The sequence below is a fragment of the Neltuma alba genome, unplaced genomic scaffold, assembly GCF_004799145.2.
Source record: "Neltuma alba isolate B1F8T4 unplaced genomic scaffold, ASM479914v2 tig00013507_pilon, whole genome shotgun sequence".
Classification (NCBI taxonomy): domain Eukaryota; kingdom Viridiplantae; phylum Streptophyta; class Magnoliopsida; order Fabales; family Fabaceae; genus Neltuma; species Neltuma alba.
Window position 1 is genome coordinate 53,610 of NW_021637730.1, and position 8,839 is coordinate 62,448.

An 8,839-nucleotide genomic window follows, 5' to 3' on the forward strand; every position below is an offset into this window, starting at 1 on the left:
ATATCTAAGCTTTTAGTTTGGTGAATGGTAACTCCTAATAAATGATCATTTGAAATAGTTTATTATACGTAATTTTTATCATGATTTATAAAATATGAGATAAGTATGTAAGTAAAATTTTATCCTAACTTCCGTGAAACGTACTTATAGGTGCTTTTAAATACTATCCCAAACACGCTAACAATCATCCAAAACTCAACATGCCATAAAATGAATTAGAGAAAATGACTGAAATATCCTTCTGTCAAATAAGTATTTTATATTTTCCCTTTGATTGTTAATTCAAAAATATATTTTAAAATAAAAAATTGTTATTTAACTATTTTTATTATTACTGATAATATAAGTTAATATTTTACTTATTAAAAATCATACAAATTAACAAACAGTACTGAATGTTTTTATACATGTCTTTTGTTCGATTAACTTTTTTTTCATTAGTAATCCTGTCATAACAAATACTGCCTCTGGTTCTTAATATAAGATCTCGTTGATTTTTATTTTGGTCATAAATATAAAACCTCAATCCACTTTGTCTCTTATGTTAATTTTTTTTCAAGATATTCTTTCTAATAATAGTAGTTCTAGCCAATAAACTTGATTAGCAAGTAGAAAAATAACACCTATTTATTATAAATAACTAACTTAACCTATTTCTTTAATTTACTCAAATCAATCAATTAGCTCTTATATTTAGGACTGGAGGTAATACAAGATAAATCATGCTCACTGCACCAAGTGATATTCTCAGTCTAGAAACAGCACAGTCCTGAAGAGCTTTTTTCGTCGTAGCAAAATCAAAATACACGAAAATATCATTAAAAAAAAAAGAAAATTCTCTAGATGCAAAATGTAGGGTTTCCACAGAAATAATGTATGTAGATCCAGATCCTGGAAATAAGGCATCTGTTGTGATTATTGAGTTTTGTTACCCAAAATAGTTTTTTTTGTCAGCTCACCCGTCTGTTAGTAGGCCAACATTTTTCAGCCTTTACCATCCTATCATTATGGACACGGAGAGAAATAAAAATGAGAAAATATTAATTGAAATATTGATGACTTTATTCGACTCCTCATCCAATCTGAAAATTAAAATCTTCTTCAATGATTATTAAATTATTCTACGCTTAATTTTCAAAGACTAAATATTACTTTTTCGGTTCTTAATATAAGACCTAATTAATTAATTTGAGTAAATTAAAATACTAGTTAATTAGTTAATATGATTTTTTTCTTAAACACCATAAGTATTTCTTTAATGCTCTTCCTCCCTCTCCTATTTGATTATTTTAGAAAAATATCAATATGATTAATTTGAAAAAAAATTGATAAACATATGAAAAAGTCTTATATATAATACGAATATCAACTCCTCAACTCAATTAGATCCTACATTAAAACTAAAAGAGTACTTACTCTTGTACAAATAGAGAAGCATGTTGAGGTGTTAGGTTTAGCATTTTACTTGTCATATTTAGCATTTTTTTCCAAACAATTTTATTAATTTATAATTGATATATAATGTTACACAGATATTTTTAATTTTAAGAAGATCGGGTGACATATATCAAATAGAAACTTGTCTCATGTGCTGAAGGTCAAGCGTAAACTTCATTTCCTCTTGCTCAGGAAGTTGTTTTTGCTTCACTTCATTATAAAATTGGAGCACTCGAGTTTAAAGACCTTAGACGAGCTTAAACGACGTAGTTTGACTTAGAGTTGGGAAGTTGTTCAATTGCTAAAAGCATAAATTCCTCTATCCACCGAAACCTTGCTGATTTTGCTTTTGTGATGTCAAGAAACTAACAAATGCTAAGAAAATATCAGAGTCGAGTTTATGTACGGTTTCTTCTACTACCATATGCCTTCTGTTAGAGCTGTCACAGATATAAAGCTGTTTCGCAGTTTCGGGATTTTCCCAAGAACTAACAAATTCTAAGAAAATATCAGCTTTTTTTTCCATCTCTCTCTCAGAAATCTGAACAAAAGCATAACCTTCTGCAAATCGCCTCTTATTTCGCCCACCAAAGTGCAGCCTCAAGACTCACCAGTAACCATCGCCTTCGCTCTCTCGCCTTCCAATATAACCTTATTCATCAGTGGTCCACACTACTCAACGACGAAACATCAAAGATCTCACTATCACACTAAATAGGAGGACAAATCAAATAGCCTCAGGTCTCTAAAGCAGCAAACACCCAATGCCCAATAATCAGCAACACCATTAATTTCCACCGTAGCCCACAAGAAAGACAACATTTAATAAGATGGTCTGAACAATGCATGGACCATGATGAAGAAAACTTCTGTCCCATTCAACAAATTAAGAGGCCTCAAAAGGTCCCCCCTAGGAAAAGGAAGACACAGACGGACAGACCGCCAACCGTTTTAATTTTTCTCTCAGAAAGCTATAGAAACCACTTGTATATATGTGGAGGCCACATTCAAAGTTGAGAGAAATGAACAGGAAGTAGCAATTATTTTCAGTTACATTAACTTCAAAGCATAAACTTCCAAATAAACAAGAACCTAAGGTCATATTATAAGCAAACAAAGAAGGAAGAACAGGACAGGACCTTTCTGGGTCTGTACAACCAACGGAAGGACTGATTTTTGTCACCTAGTTACGTTGCCTTATCTAATCCATTGTCCTTTCTCTTTTCCTCCCCAACCAAAAATTGACAGGAGAGTTGAGATTTTAATATATCTGTTAATCATAGTTGCTAATGCTATAGAAACAAACCATAAACAAAAGTTTGTTTCTCAAGCAACGCTTATGATGCTTTCTCCATTGTTGAGACATGGCAGTGCATGTACACTTGATTGCCTTGATGATGTCTTTCTCTGATCAGACGACAAGGATAGTCCAAGAGACAGCGTCGGGAGATCAGAGATGAGCTCGAACTCAAGGCAACCATCAGACATAGCAGAAGCTTTTGGATCTCCATGCCCCAGAGGTAGCTCCTCCACAGGATTCCTGCCCAGAATGAAATCGCTCCAGACCCAACAGCCATTGGATATAGTGGCATCATTGGAAATCCATTGATGTTGCTGGTTTCAGATGATGCAGTGTGCACAAGATGTGGATGAGGCATATTATCTTGAGGCTGGATCTGTTCTTCCACTAGATTTGCCGAAACCTAAAAGAAAATTAAATCATAAAACCGGAACTTTCACTTCTTCTGAAAATTTTCTATGCATAAGATATTTCCCTGCCTATACTTTTTCAATATAATCTTTTGGTCAGTCAACTCTTTCAATTGCAGGGAACCAAAACATTCTAGTCTTTAAACTTCTCTCCTATTGCTAAGAAATTCATCAAATTGATAGAATGTGCATGCTACGCATATTCAGTTTGACTAGCAATTGGAAAACTAGGAATCACGTAGGAATTCAAACCCATTTTGCAAGACTGGCACAGCTTCAAAAGGTAAAAGTGAGTACAATAATAATATAAATTGGGCTTGGAAGTTTCTTTGTTGCTTCTCATTTCCCTTTTCAGCAACTAACAGATTGCTAAGAAATTAGATTGAAGGGCGATTAGATTAAAAAAAGGTAAAGTATTAATGAAGAAAGAATCGATAAATAGTATAACGAAGAAATTACCGAGTCAGTGGTAATGTCAAATAAGCTGGATCTACGGCGTCGCCGATTAAGGTGCTTTTTCGAAGGAAGTACTTCTGAGCATGGCTCGCAACCTGTGTAGGAGTCCTTGTTTTCACATAGTTCCTTGAGATCCCTCTCCAATCGCCCTTCCCTACCTTCTGCAATCCCAGCAGAACACCGCCTGTGTTCTTCCTCCGTCCAAGGAACCCCTATTCAATCACCCCCAAATATCTCTATCATACGATATCGAAAAGGCATAGTTCATTTTCAAGCAATCTGTAGATTTCAAAAGTCTAACATTATCTAAATCGGCTAGAAATATCAGCGGAGAAATCATCGTACTTTCACCAATTCCAAAACACCAATAACAAGTTTCAAATAATAATCCGTGATAGAGATAACTATAATTGATAATCCCAGTTTCAGAAATCGATAGAAGAGATAATACCAAATACAGAGCAAGCAAAAACATGTTTCAAATAGTTAACCATTTCAAGAAATCTTTAAACTTAAAATCCATCGAGGAAATTAATCAGACCTCGCTTGCGCTCACGCTCGCGGTGCTTGCCGGGATTATGAACAACGGCATCGTCGGCGGAGGCATAACCGGCGGCGAGAACATCTTCCTTGTTGTTATTTGAGCCATCCTGAGGTTGCTCGTACTGCGAAAGATTGTTCATACTCACACACTTCCTCATGGAATCCACAACGACTCTAACGCCGAACAACATGATCTCGCCGGCGGAGGCGGGGCAAGAAGCATCACCGTCGGTGGAGGAGGCGGAGAGTGATCGTGACATGCTGCGATCGGAAGTGACTTGGGCGAAGCGATGAGAGAGAGAGAGGAGAGAGAGTGAGTGAGAAAGGGGAGTCACGAAAATGAAAATATTGAATTGAAGGGAAAGAAAGGGGGAGAGAGGAAGGGCATATATAAGGGAGACAGAGACGGAGACAGGGAGGAGGTGGCAACATGTGGAGAGAAATATGTTGAAAATATTTTACGGAGATTAAGGATTGTGCGGGTACCATGAAACGCCACGCAATATAGGCACACCCGCAATCCTCAATCTCAGTTAAATACTTTCTACACAACTCTCCACAAGTTGCTGCCCCTCGCCCCCCTCCCCCTTCTTCTTTCCTACTTGGTTCATCGCTTTTCTGCATACATTTTTAATGTGCGTGTATTTTGAAACATGACCCATACTTAGCTTGCAGGCTTTATATATTTTTTTTCTTAGGAAGACAATTTTGTTTGAAATAAAGTAAAATGAATGCGGTTTACTAAAAAAAAAAAAAAAAGTAAAATGATGCAGTACACAAAGAGTTAGTTCACTTAATAAAAAATTAGTTCATAATTTATGAAGTTATGAGTTTAAATTTCGCTACTGATAATATAATGTTACTGATACTAAAAATATCATCAATAGCGCGTATATCTCATAAAATACTTAATAAAAACTCTGAAATAAAATTTTAATGGTGAAAGCTAGACAGGAAACTTTGTAAAACTTCATATTGCAATGCCTTCCCTTGCAACAAAGATTTTAATATATAGATTGATTGTGTATATATAGATTAATATTGTATTTTTCTTAGAAAAATAAATATACATGCAAGTACATATGTAGTGTGGCATATTACTCAAATTACAACTCAATTTGTAAGATTTATGACCGAAGCATTTTATATTTACAAGTCAATCTCTTGTAATATTGACAAATTAGTATTTACAAGTTAAATAGATTTACAATCAGGTGTGTCTAATTTGTAATTAAATCTCTAAAAAGAGTAGTAATTTAATAGTTACAACTCAATCTTTTAATCTTAAAAGTCAACCTCTTTTTTTTTTTAACTTCACACAAAAATAATTTGTAATTTCATAGATTTAGTTATGGGCATAGTATGTTCCTAATAATAGTTCATCAATTAAAAAAATGGATTTTCCTCATATTGTTTGATAGACATTTTACAGCGTAAGCTATTTTTTTCCCAAGAGGCCAAATTAAGGTATTGGTTTTGAGGTTAGAGCATAAGGGCAAAAGAATCCCAAAACAATAGGGGTTGAAAAGATCATGGTTTTGACCAATATTAGGATTGTTTAAATGTAGGGTGCGTATAGGCTGAGCAACCTATATTTTTTCCTTTTTCTACTTCTTCTTCCATTAATGCAGATAACCCCAAGGAGTTGCGGGTTTTTTTTACCAATTGGGGCCCTCCCTTCACTACCCCACCCCCATGATCAATAACCTACTACCTTCCTTCATTTATTGCATTAATTAAAAAAAGTTATGAATAGTATAAATACAAATACAAACTAATAATTAATGCTACCTCCGATCCTAAATGTAAGAGTTAGTTAAATAATTTGATTAAATTAAAAAAATAAATTAATTAGTTATTTATAATAGATATGTGTTGTTTTTCTTAAAATATCTTTACTAATCAAGTGTATTAGTTAGAATACTATTATTAAAAGATTACCTTGAAAAAATAGATAAATCTGAGAGACAAAATGGATTGAATTCTTATTTTAAGATCAAAATAAAAATTAAATAAAATCTTATATTAAGAACTGAAGATAGTATGTTATTACAAGTAAAATACTTTAACTACCTATCTATTTTATTTAAATTAAAGAAATCTTCTCTTTGTTTTAAAGTACATATGAATCTTTCTTGAAATTAAAATGCACGTTACACAAACCTCTCTTGTAAATTAAAGATTATATATATATATCCACCCAACTGTAGGTGACATTTAGTTTGATTTTTAACTTTTATTCTGACCGAAATACCCTTTCTTAACATAAAAGTTATTTAAACATATATATTTGTTAAAAAATAATTTTTGATACAAAAAAAACAATTTTTAATACTGTATTTTCAAATTTTTAGTATGCAATAAAATTTATCAATTTGTTTATATTATAAAATTTTATAACTTTAATTTTTCATTGCATAATGAAACTTATTTATGTAGATTTCTTTTAAGTGGCTAGAAAATATCTTAATAAATATTTTTTCATCCTATAATATAAATTGTCTAAATTTAAGAGACTATAGAAATGATTTAAATTTATAATTCAAAATTTTGGAAAAAAATTGTTAAAAATATTTATATATATTTATTTAAAGAATTAATTGAATCTCCGTTCAAGGTTTTTATGTCTACATTAAATTAATTAATTAATTTTCCACCCAGTATGATAAAACACTAAACAAGTAACTATTTGTAAAATAAAAAATAAATTAAGGAAAGAATTTTAAATTATAATGTTATAATCAGGGATCTAATTTTATAAATGGAAAAAATTTTAAATAAAATTATAATGTTATAATTAGGGATTTATTTATAGTATTACTGTAGGAGAGAAGATGAACAAACAAACATATGGAGTAATTTTCTGTCCAAAAAAAAAAAACATATGGAGTAATTTTGAAGACATGACAGATCAAAGGAAAGTCATGGTGATTCCGGGTCAGACGGAGCTTTTGTATAAAATATTATAGCTTCATCGCGCCTCTTAATTCTTTTCTTATCCTTGTTTCTTGGGTCCCTCAAAGCTTAATTTATAATTAGATTAGGTAAGATACGAGTTTAAGGCAAAACAATTATGCAATTATACATTGGGAACTCGTAGGTTTTCTTTTGATTAAAGCCAATGTTGGGGTGACGACATTAATTGGTGGTAATAATTTGATCAATATATATACTTTATTCATGTCATGAATCATGCTTTCAAAGCATCCACGCTTGTCACTTTATTTGGCAGAGAGAAATAGAAACCAGGGAAAAAGAACAGAGAAGGGATTGCCCAATCCACTTTTCTTTTGTTTGGTTTGCGTATTTTTAGAAGATAAAGTTGCAAGGAAGAAACTATTTTTGGCCACGGATAGATTGGGTACAGTACACACAATCCAAATTTGCTGGTGAATAAATTTGTAAATCAGATTTTCCTGTACTTGTGTTTGCCAAAGTTTAAAGGTTGGCACAATAGAATATATATATATATATATATATATATATATACTCCTACCGTCCTTAATATAAGACATATTTAACCAATTTGATTAGATTAAGAAATTTAGGTAAGTTAGTTAATTATAAGAAAATGACATGTTTTTCTAAAATACTATAATTATCTTTCTTAATACCCTCCCTCTCCTCTTTTACTTGATTATGGTTGAGGAAGTATCTATAGGAGTAATTTAGAAAAAATTGATAATATGATAAATAGGTCTCATATTTATAACCAAAATAACTCAACAATTAGGTCCTATATTAGGAAACAGAGGAGTATATTGCATGGTGAATTATTTTTTCTTTATACGTAAATTTACTTTCGTGAATTTACAAGAGGATCTGATATGATAAATTAAACAAGGAGGACTCACTGTATTTTCACACCTTGATCCTAACATGTTAAGTTGAAATTTTTTTTTTTTTGTTTAAAAAGAACCAAAAGTTTCATTAAGTTGGATCACAGATGCTCACTAGAACTATAGTAGATCTCATCTCATGACTCTTGGAGCATCTATATAATTATTTACATATTATTAATATCATCCTATCAATAGCGGGATGCAACTAATCAACTTTCGATGATGAAGCTATATAAAATTCTGAGAAAAAAAATCTATTATAAAAGGTATTGAAAGAGAAGTTTTTGCCCAATATTTTTCAAAGAATTTAATTCTAACAAATAAAATTAAGAATAATATAAACAGATATGGATGTCCAAACTCCAAACTCCAACACGGAAACGAAGAGCCAAAACAGTTGTGCACGACGATAATGAGCAATTAGCAATGAGCAATATTAACCACAAATATAAAAAGACATTATATATTGTTAATCACTATTTACGATATAAATAATAAATGACCTGATTAAAATCCAATCAGTTTCATACGTAATTGTCAGATTAAATTAAAGGCATATTTATAATGCGCAGCTGATGAGATGCTCACTGAAATGGAATTTTATTGGAAAATTAAGGTTGAGGAGACAGGCTCAGACGAGGCGTCCAAATGCCACATGCATGCATAATACTCCATCTTTATCTATCACGTTATCGTGCTTTAATTTTTTTTTTTGCTATATTTTTCTCACCAACTTGTCTTTAAATAAGTACTCATCCGGTCCTTATTATAAGACCCCATTTGACTTTTTATTTGGTCCTAATTATAAGACCCAATCCATTTTTGTTTCTTATATTTATGCATTTTTTTTT

The 8,839-nt window shown here is 31.6% G+C and overlaps 1 pseudogene; it reads right to left on the bottom strand.

Moving 5' to 3' along the window:
• Positions 1 to 2,762: 2,762 nt before the first annotated feature.
• LOC114737873 (transcription factor MYB1R1-like) lies at positions 2,763 to 4,475 on the bottom strand (annotated as a pseudogene).
• Positions 4,476 to 8,839: the final 4,364 nt, after the last annotated feature.